The sequence below is a fragment of the Chrysochloris asiatica genome, unplaced genomic scaffold (genome assembly GCF_000296735.1).
Source record: "Chrysochloris asiatica unplaced genomic scaffold, ChrAsi1.0 scaffold00130, whole genome shotgun sequence".
Classification (NCBI taxonomy): Eukaryota; Metazoa; Chordata; class Mammalia; order Afrosoricida; family Chrysochloridae; genus Chrysochloris; species Chrysochloris asiatica.
The window spans coordinates 3,133,553-3,142,632 of record NW_006408648.1 but is presented as its reverse complement, the minus strand read 5'-3'; positions in this window follow the sequence as shown (position 1 = coordinate 3,142,632).

Here is a 9,080-nt window from a genome sequence, read left to right as displayed (position 1 = left end):
TGGTGTTAAACACAGAGGACTGTTCTCCGAGGGCGTTGTGATCTTGCATGATAATACATGTCTGTACATCTCTATCCATACATCTCTGTCCATATAGTTGATACTCTGTAAAAAAAAACTTCATTTTGAGGTATTAAAGCATCCTCCCTATAGTCCTGATCTTGCTTCGTTGGACTTTCACCTGTTGGTCCCCAGAAAGCAGCCCTTTGAGGATGAAGATTCACCTCTGATGAAGAAGTGAAGATAATGGTGCATTTGTGGCTTGAAGCTCAACCTAAAATATTTTTCAATAAGGGAATATAAAAGTTTGTTGACAGATGGACAAAGTATATTGAAAAGCAAGGAGATTATGCCCCAAAAAATGATGTATTTGTCTTTTCTTAAAGTTGATTAAATAAATTCTATAGCAAGAGTGCATATATTTTTTTATTTTTTGATACATACACACACACAGATATATATATATATCCTGGTGTGGCACATAGGATAAGCACTATGCATGATTGGTTTGAACCACAAGGTTAATAGTTCAAACTCACCAACCACTCCTCAGAAACATATACAGAGTCACTATGAGTTGGAACCAATTTGATGGCACTTAATATAAATTTATTGTTTCCACCACTAGGAGAAATCACTGATAACAGTTTGGTGTCCACCCATATCAAAAAGCCAGATGATATGAATAATTTAACCTTTTGTCAACCCAAAGAGTCATAAATGCTAACTCATTGAGGTAGGGCATGTTTCCATGATTTTTGGCCACTTGTGAATTCTTTGTTCTTGCTCTTGGCTTATGTTTCTATTAGACTGTTGTACTTTTTCTTCTTTATTTATTGAAACTGTTATGCTAGTAATACTTAGATAGTCTTTTAAATATTCTGTACTATAGCACAGTTTCAGTCATCAAACATAGGTTAGATTTTTGGAAATGGGTGACATGTGATACGCTGAGTCAGGCTGACTCTACTTGAATGGTGTCATTCTAGTAACCCTATGTTTGGGAAAATGTAAGCCTGTCATGTATTTGGAGTCTGGCATAATCTGAAATATGCATAATGTGTTAGGAAGCATAATAATAATTGATTGATTAGTTGAAAAAGCTGATGAAAATTTTATGCATGCATACTGTAAAAATTGTAGCCTGAAATGTGTAACTTTAAACATTTAGTCACCAAATTTTTGGTGGGTTATAGACCTTTTCATTGCCTGTGGGTCCCCTGGTGGGAATCTGTGTCATCTTTCTTGGATACAGGGAGTCTGTGTTATCTTTCTTGGATACAGGACATTTGCTACAATTTCTAGTTTGCATTATTTAAAAAATTTGGAATGGATATTGTGGGTTGTTGTTGTTAAGTGCCGTCAGGTCAATTCTGACCCATAATGACCCCGTATAGCGTTTCCAAGGAGCAGTTGGTGAGCTTGAACCACCGACCTTGCAGTTCAAACGACTTTACAGTCTGATGCATTAGCCCACAGCACCACACCATGACTCCGGAATGGAAACTAGACTCTTTCAAAACAAACACAATGCAGAACTTTGCTTGATTTTTGTAGGTTTCCCCTCGATTTTTACAGCTGTCTGTTCACACCTAGTTCAACAGCCATTTTTTTTTTTTTGAAGTTTTTATTGTGAATTGAGTTATTCTGTTATTTTAGTTTACATGACAGGACATCAGTTTTGCACTGAACCAATTGTCTTTTGTTTCATTGCAATGATTACAATTCCTCAACTGTCGTTTTCAATGATTATCTTTAGCATTTAATTTTCATAGAAATAACTCATATTTTAATATCTCTCTAGAATATTTAAATCATATGTAAATTTAACTATATAATTGAAATAAGAGATACAAATGACAAATTGTTTTGGGGAAAACCCATCTGACTTTTGATAAGGAGGGCACTCAACAGAAAGGAATAGAAGTGTGTAGATGGCCTCAGGACTAGAGAATAATTTAATAAAGAATAGTTTCAGCATGATGTAAGTGTCAATCAGCATCATGTCCACAGGAAATAGAATGTATTGGCTTAAAGTGTGATCCTGTTAAGAAAGAGTAATTGTAAAGGGAGCAGCCAGAAATTCAAGCTGGATTCAGAAGAGGATTTGGAATGAGACATATCATTGCTGATATCAGTTGGATTTTGGCTGAAAGCAGAAACTATCAGTAAGATGTTTACTTGTGCTTTATTGACTATGTAAAGGGACCTGACTGTGTGGATCATAACAAACTATGGATAATATTGTAAAGAATGAGTATTCTAGAACACTTAATTGTGCTCATGAGGAACCTGTACAGAGACCAAGAGATAGAACAGAACAAGGGGATACTGAATGGTTTAAAATTAGGAAAAGTGTATGCCAGGGTTTTATCCTTTTACAAATTTTATTCAATCTGTATGCTGAGCAAATAATCTGAGAAGATGAATTAGATGAAGAACGTGGATCAGGATTGGAGGAAGACTCATCAACAACCTGTGATATGCAGATGACACAAACTTATTTTCTGGGAGAGGTGGGAACTTGAAATACTTACATACTAAAGACCACAGCTTTTGTTATGGGTTGCATCTCAATGTAAAACAAAATAAAACAAAACAAAAATCATCCTCACCACTGGACCAATAAATAACATCATGATAAATCGAGAAAAGATTGAAGTTGTCAAAGACTTCACTGCATGAATTCACAATCAGCATTCATGGATGCAGCAGTCAAGGCAAATCAGCATTAGGCAAATCTGCTGCAAAAGTGTTTAAATTTACTCTAAAGTATAAAAGAACTAAGATATCACTATGCGGAATAATGCGCACCTGATTTAAGCCATGGTGTAGCAACAGCTGGATGTGAAAATTGGGCAATGAATAAGGAAGACTGTAGAAGAATTGATATGTTTGAATTACAGAGTTGGCAAAGAGTATTGAAAGTGCCATGGACTACCAGAAAAACAAACTAATTTGTCTGGGAAGAAGTACAGCCAGAATGCTCTTTAGGAGCCAGGATGGTGAGACTTCTTTTCAAGTAATTTGGACATGTTATCAGGAGGAACTAGTCCCTGGAGAAGGACATCATACTGGATAAAGTACAGGGTCTCTGGTAGCGCGGTGGTTACGAATCGGGCTGTGAACCTTAAGGTTAGCAGTTCGAAACTACTAGTTGTTCTGCGGGAGAAAGATGAGGCTTTCTGCTCCTGTAAAGATTTACAGCCTCGGAAACCCTGTACAGGGTCGCTATGGGTCGGAACCTACTCGACGGCACTTAACAACAACAACAACAATGAATAGTAACAGTGATTTCAAACATTACAATTGTGAGGATGGTGCAGGACCAAACAGTTTTTCATTCTCTTGTGCATAGGGATCACTTTGAGTCAGAATTGACTCTATGGCATCTAACAACAAATCGAACTAACATTTATTGAGTGATAGCTTTGTGACAAGAGTGGTTAAGTGCTTTACAACTATTATTTCATTTAATCCTTACAACATTCTCTGTCTCCTTTTTTATAACTGAGAAAACCAACAGAGAGAAAAGTTTGACAGTTTATCCCAAATCACATATCTAATAAATGACTGATCCGGAATTTGAAGCCAAGCAGTTAGGTGCAGAGGTTATATTCTAAACTGCCGTATAAATAGACTCTGTGGTACCATGAATTTACTCAATATGAATTTTCTATCCTCAGTCTTATTAATGCCCACCAAATGACTGGGTTGTTGTTGTTACCAACTGCTGTTGAGTTGGTTCTGACTCATAGAGACTCTGTATATGGTTTCCGAGGAATGGCTGGTGAGCCTGAACCACTGACGTTGTGGTTCAAACCAACCTTGCAGTACATTAACCCGCAGCGCCATACCAGGACTCCCAAATTACTCTAACGCTGATTGGTTAGTTTTTCCATTCCTCTAGGTTTAAAAAGAGCCATCTCAGAGTAGGAACAAAGGATCCCAGAATCATCAAGAAAGAAGAACATGAGATCCTTATCCGGAAATGTGTTGGCAGCAGTGGCAGCGGCTAAGGCTGTGGCTTGGAGAGACAGAGCAGATGCAGGCCTGGTCCATGAACTGAGGAAAGCTGAGTGCCCATGAGCAGGAGACTGACTTGCAGAATGTGATCTTTGGGCATTTACAGGCTGGCTAAAGGAGCTTTGTAACCCTTGCCTGAGCAAGGCAGAGGCCACATGACTCTGAGGACAAAGAGTGAGACCTGCAGCATAGCAGAGGAGAGGCGTTCCTGACTGGAGAACTGCTGCATTCCGAGTTGTTTCTGAACTTGAATGTTACCTTGTTCACTTCCCTAATAAGCCTCATAATTGTGGATATTGTCTGTGAGTTCTGTGTGGCCATTGCAACAGGTTATTAAACACAAATGTGAAGTCAGAGGAAGCCAGACATGGCCTCCCTGCCACTTTTGCAGCTTCATGATAAAAATCAGAAAAGACAGGTGCAAAATTTGTATGTGTACATATATGATTAGGCATAGGATTTTAGGGGGATTGGATTGTGACATGTTAATACCACATTTTGACTAGTGAAAAGGTTGTATGCTTCCTTTATGCTCATTGTCATCTTCTTTTTAAAATTTATCATAGTTTGGGTAAAAGTTTACAGACCAGATTCGTTTTTCAGTCAACAATTCATGCAGTTTTTGGTTTTGTGACATTAGGTGCAATTCCTTCAATGTAACAGCACTCTTCTCATTTCTTCCATGGGTTTCCTGTTTTCATTTGTCCCCCTTTCCTGCTCCCTCTAGCCTTCTGTACTTGGTTTTTGGGTAAATGCTGCTCTTCTGGTCTCGTATGATTGTGTATTCTGAGGATTACATTCGTCCTAGGTGTTAGTGTTCACTTTATAGGCCTGCCTATTGTTTGGCTGACACGTTATCTGGGTGTGGGCTGGGTAGGTTCAGTTCTAGGTGTGAGAGATGTCTAAGAGTCGTAGTCTCAGGGTTCGACCAGTCTCTATCAGACTAATAAATCTGATTGTTTGTATGATTTTGAATTTTGTTCTACATTTTTCTCCCACTATGCCCAGCACCTTTTGTTGTGATTACAATCAGAGTGGTCAGTAACACACATTGTCTTCTAAGGGATGCCTATTCAGTTTGAGAAGACAGAAGGTTTTCTGGCAAAGAGTAGGTGGTTTGTACATATTAATTTAATCTGATTCTGGACTCTGCGATCAAGATTTTCGATAATAATGTTAGTGCACGGATCAGAGGGGATGAATTGGAGATTATATTGTTGTTGTTGTTTTTCTGTAGACCTGAATCAAGAGGTGGACAGACCTGAGCTTTCATGTAAAGGAAGGGCACACAAATCAGACAGGGTGAGTGCCTCGGCTGCAGCCAGATGTCATTTATTAACCTATTGCTGTAAGGTCTGTAATCTACTTTGTATTTTGGGTACCCAGTGAACAGTATACAGCCTTCAAGGCACTCATAGAGGTGGACGAGATATACAAGAAGGCTTCTATAAAGAACTTTCTAAGTAAAACAGGCAGAGGGCACTCTGGGAGAACCTAACTTAAAACACATATGCAGACAACAGAAGATCATGTGGGAAAAAGCTGTTCCAAGGAGATAGATGCAGAGGGGGAGAACGTGCGTGGATCTCAGGGAATGTGTGATGCTAGATGAGACCAGTTAGGATAGATCACATAGCACCATTTTGGAGAATTTGGACTTCATCCTGTAGTGAACCCTGGAAAGATTTCACATGGACAGTGGCGTGACCAGATGCTGTTGAGAGAAATCTCTCGGTTGATATGGGGGCGACATATTTCATGTGAAAAGAAGGTCCTGCTCTTATATTGTAGAGGATCAGATTACAGGTAGAGTCCTAGTTCCAATAAGAGTCCTGAAGTGAGGTCAGGAGGCCTGGCCTTAGGCCCAGCTCAACTGCTAATCAGTCATTTTCTCAGCACCTCTGAGTCTTAGGGGATGATATCCTGAATGCAGCCTACCTTCTAGGATCAAATGAGATCATGTATGTAAAAGCCTTCAAGGAAACCTGCTTGCCTGGAAGAAAAAGATCATGATGGGGTGGGGATAAGTGTTTGGTGAAGAAAGGCCAGTGGCTATCTCAGACTGTCGAAGGAATTACCTAGGAGACAAAAGGAGTGGGTGGAATGTTAAGAGTCTACATTTTTGGGGAACCAGCTCCAATTTTTCTTTTTGTAGTACTTTGAAGCCTCTCCCACTCTGGAGTCTTCTCAGTTCTCCTAAGTTCCACTTTACATTTTTCTGCCAATTATACCGTCTTCAAGGCCAAGGCCAATACCACAGAATCTAGGCACCATTACAAGTGGTAAAAATAAGCTTGACCAGCAGATAGATCCCCAGAGTCTCCATAGCAGTAGCAAGAAAACTACCAAGGCCTGGGATACTGTAAGAGACCCAGAATACAGTGAGGGCCCAAACATTTTGGTTCCTTGTTTGCATTATGCCTGCAGCTGAGAGTTTTAGGGCCAGAAGTACAGACAGAGAGTTGGTGGTGGTGGTCATTGTGTGCCACTGAGTTGAATCTGACTCATAGTGACCCTGCACAGGGTTTCTGAGACTGTAAATCTTTATGGGAGCAGAAAGCCTCATCTTTCTCCTGTGGAGTGACTGGAAGAGTCAAACTGCTGGCCTTGTTGTTAGCAGCCCAACTTGCAAACCACTATGCTACCAGGGCTCCTTAGAATTGTGGTTGTTGTTATCGTTAAATGCCATTGAGTTGGTTCTGACTTGTAATGACCATGTGTACGATATCCGAGGAGCGGATGATGGGCTTGAACCACCAGCACTATGATTGGCAGTCCAATGCTTATCCTACAGTGCCACACCAGGGCAGAAGGGGGAAATTACTATACAGTACCTATGTAAATACAGGTTCGTTTTGGAAGAAGTGCAGCAGAGAGCTCCTTGGAGGCCAGGATGGCCAAACTTTGTCTCTCATACTTTGAACCATAGCGACCCTGTATAGATGCAAATCAAAACAATGAGGTATCTCACACCAGCCTAACAGCAAAGTTCAAAAAAGCAGAGGACAACAAATGCTGGTGAGGGTATAGAGACTGGGACCCTCCTACATTACTTTTGGCACTGTAAAATGGTTCAACCACTCTAAGAAATGGTATGGTGCTTCCTCAGAAAGTTGGAAATAGAAATACCTTATGATCCAGCAATTCCTCTATTAGGTATATATCCACAAGAAATATGAGCCATAACATGAGTAGATATATGCACACCAATTTTCATAGCAGCATTATTTACAATAGCAAAAAGATGGAGACAGCCTAAGAGCCCATCAATGGAAGAATGGATAAACAAACTTTGGTACTAACACACAATGGAATATTATGCTACCTTGAAGAATGATGTTGAAACTGGAAAACACCTCATAACATAGGTGAACCTTGAAGACATTATGCTGAGTGACATTAATCAGTCACAGAAGGACAAATATTGCATAAGATCATTATTGTAAAAGCTTAAGAAAATATTTCCAATCTAAAAGAAAAATTATTTCTTGCTTACCCTAGGTAGGAGGGAGGGATCAGTAATTCATGGGTTAGGGAATAGACACATGATTGCTTGGGTGAGTTGTTATTGTTGTTGTTAGGTGCCATCGAGTTGGTGCCGACTCATAGTGACCCTATGTACAGCAGAACGAAACCCTGTCCAATCCTGGGCCAACCTCACTACTGTTGCCACATTTGCTCTGGTGAGAGGGAGGGCAATATACATAGAGTTTGTGGGCAATACAAAAGAAGACAGAGGGAGTAGATGAACAAGGAATATAGGGGTAGATTTAGGGAAGTATGCATGGACTAAATGGGATAGAGGTAAATAGTGATGTATGCACAACCTTTGAACAAGAGGTATACTGTGATACAGGGATCTAGACATAGTCAGAATGGGTAAAGGAGGGGAAATAATGTTCAGGAGATTGACTGTCTTCTGGATGTTGTTTTCCCCAACCTTCTATTGTAAATTAGCCATTTAATTGGGATAGAAGGGAATATTGGGAAATGTAATTACAGAAAACTTGTAAGCCTGTCTTTAGTTTATAACTGATTGGATTAGCTAGAAGGGGAATTAGTGCTTTCCTAGGGAAATAGGCTTTTTGTTAAGCCTTTGTGAAGTATGGGGCCTTAGGTGGTATCCTGAGCTCCACCCAGAACCTTCTAGGGTGGGAGGAACATTCCTGCTCGAAAAGACATGCAGATCAACCTAGAATGACTAGAGGAACAGGAAATATTTCTTAATAGAAAGACCAACAGAAATAATCAGATTTCTTTTTTTTAACTGCTAGAATATCAAGCAAGCTGTTTGCCTTGGCACTGAGAAAGGCTATGTGCCCGCAGACAGGAGGCTGGCTGTGCAAAGTGTGCCCTTTGGACATTTAATGAATATGTATTTTCTGTTCTGTATGTGTATATCCAAAAAAAGGGAGTGGCAGTAAATGCTGTTGACTGATGGTACATGGAGGGGATTGTAATCATTGCAGTGAAACAAAATATGGTTTATGGAATGTAAAACTGATAATCTGTCCTGTAAACACTTTCAATTCACAAAAAATATATATTTATGTATCTCTATATATGTAGTTAACAATAGTATCAGTTAAATTTTCTTGTGTGATAATCCACTCCACTTTACTAATTTAAAACAAGCATGATCTTACTCATCTCCCAATTATTTGGGTTGGTTGGAGAGTTTTCTAATTTTGGCTGGACTCTATCATATATCTGTGGTCAGCTGGTGGCTAAATGATCTTGTATAGCCTTCCTCACATGTATAGAAGTTGACTGTCTGCTGAGATACCTCCTTTTTCTTATAAATTGTCTCTCATCTTCCAGAACGCTACCATGGTGCTGTTCACAAGGTGGTCTCAGATTTCCAAGTGCAGCAAGAAAGCAGGACTTACTACAGTTTCCAGCCTCTGTTGTGATACGTTTGCTAATGTCACTTGGCAAGACTCTTGGCCAAGCCCAAATCCAAAGGTTGGAGAAATAGACTCCAACCCTTGTTGTTGTTAGGTGCCATCGAGTTGGTACCGACTTATAGCAACCCTATGCACAGCAGAACGAAA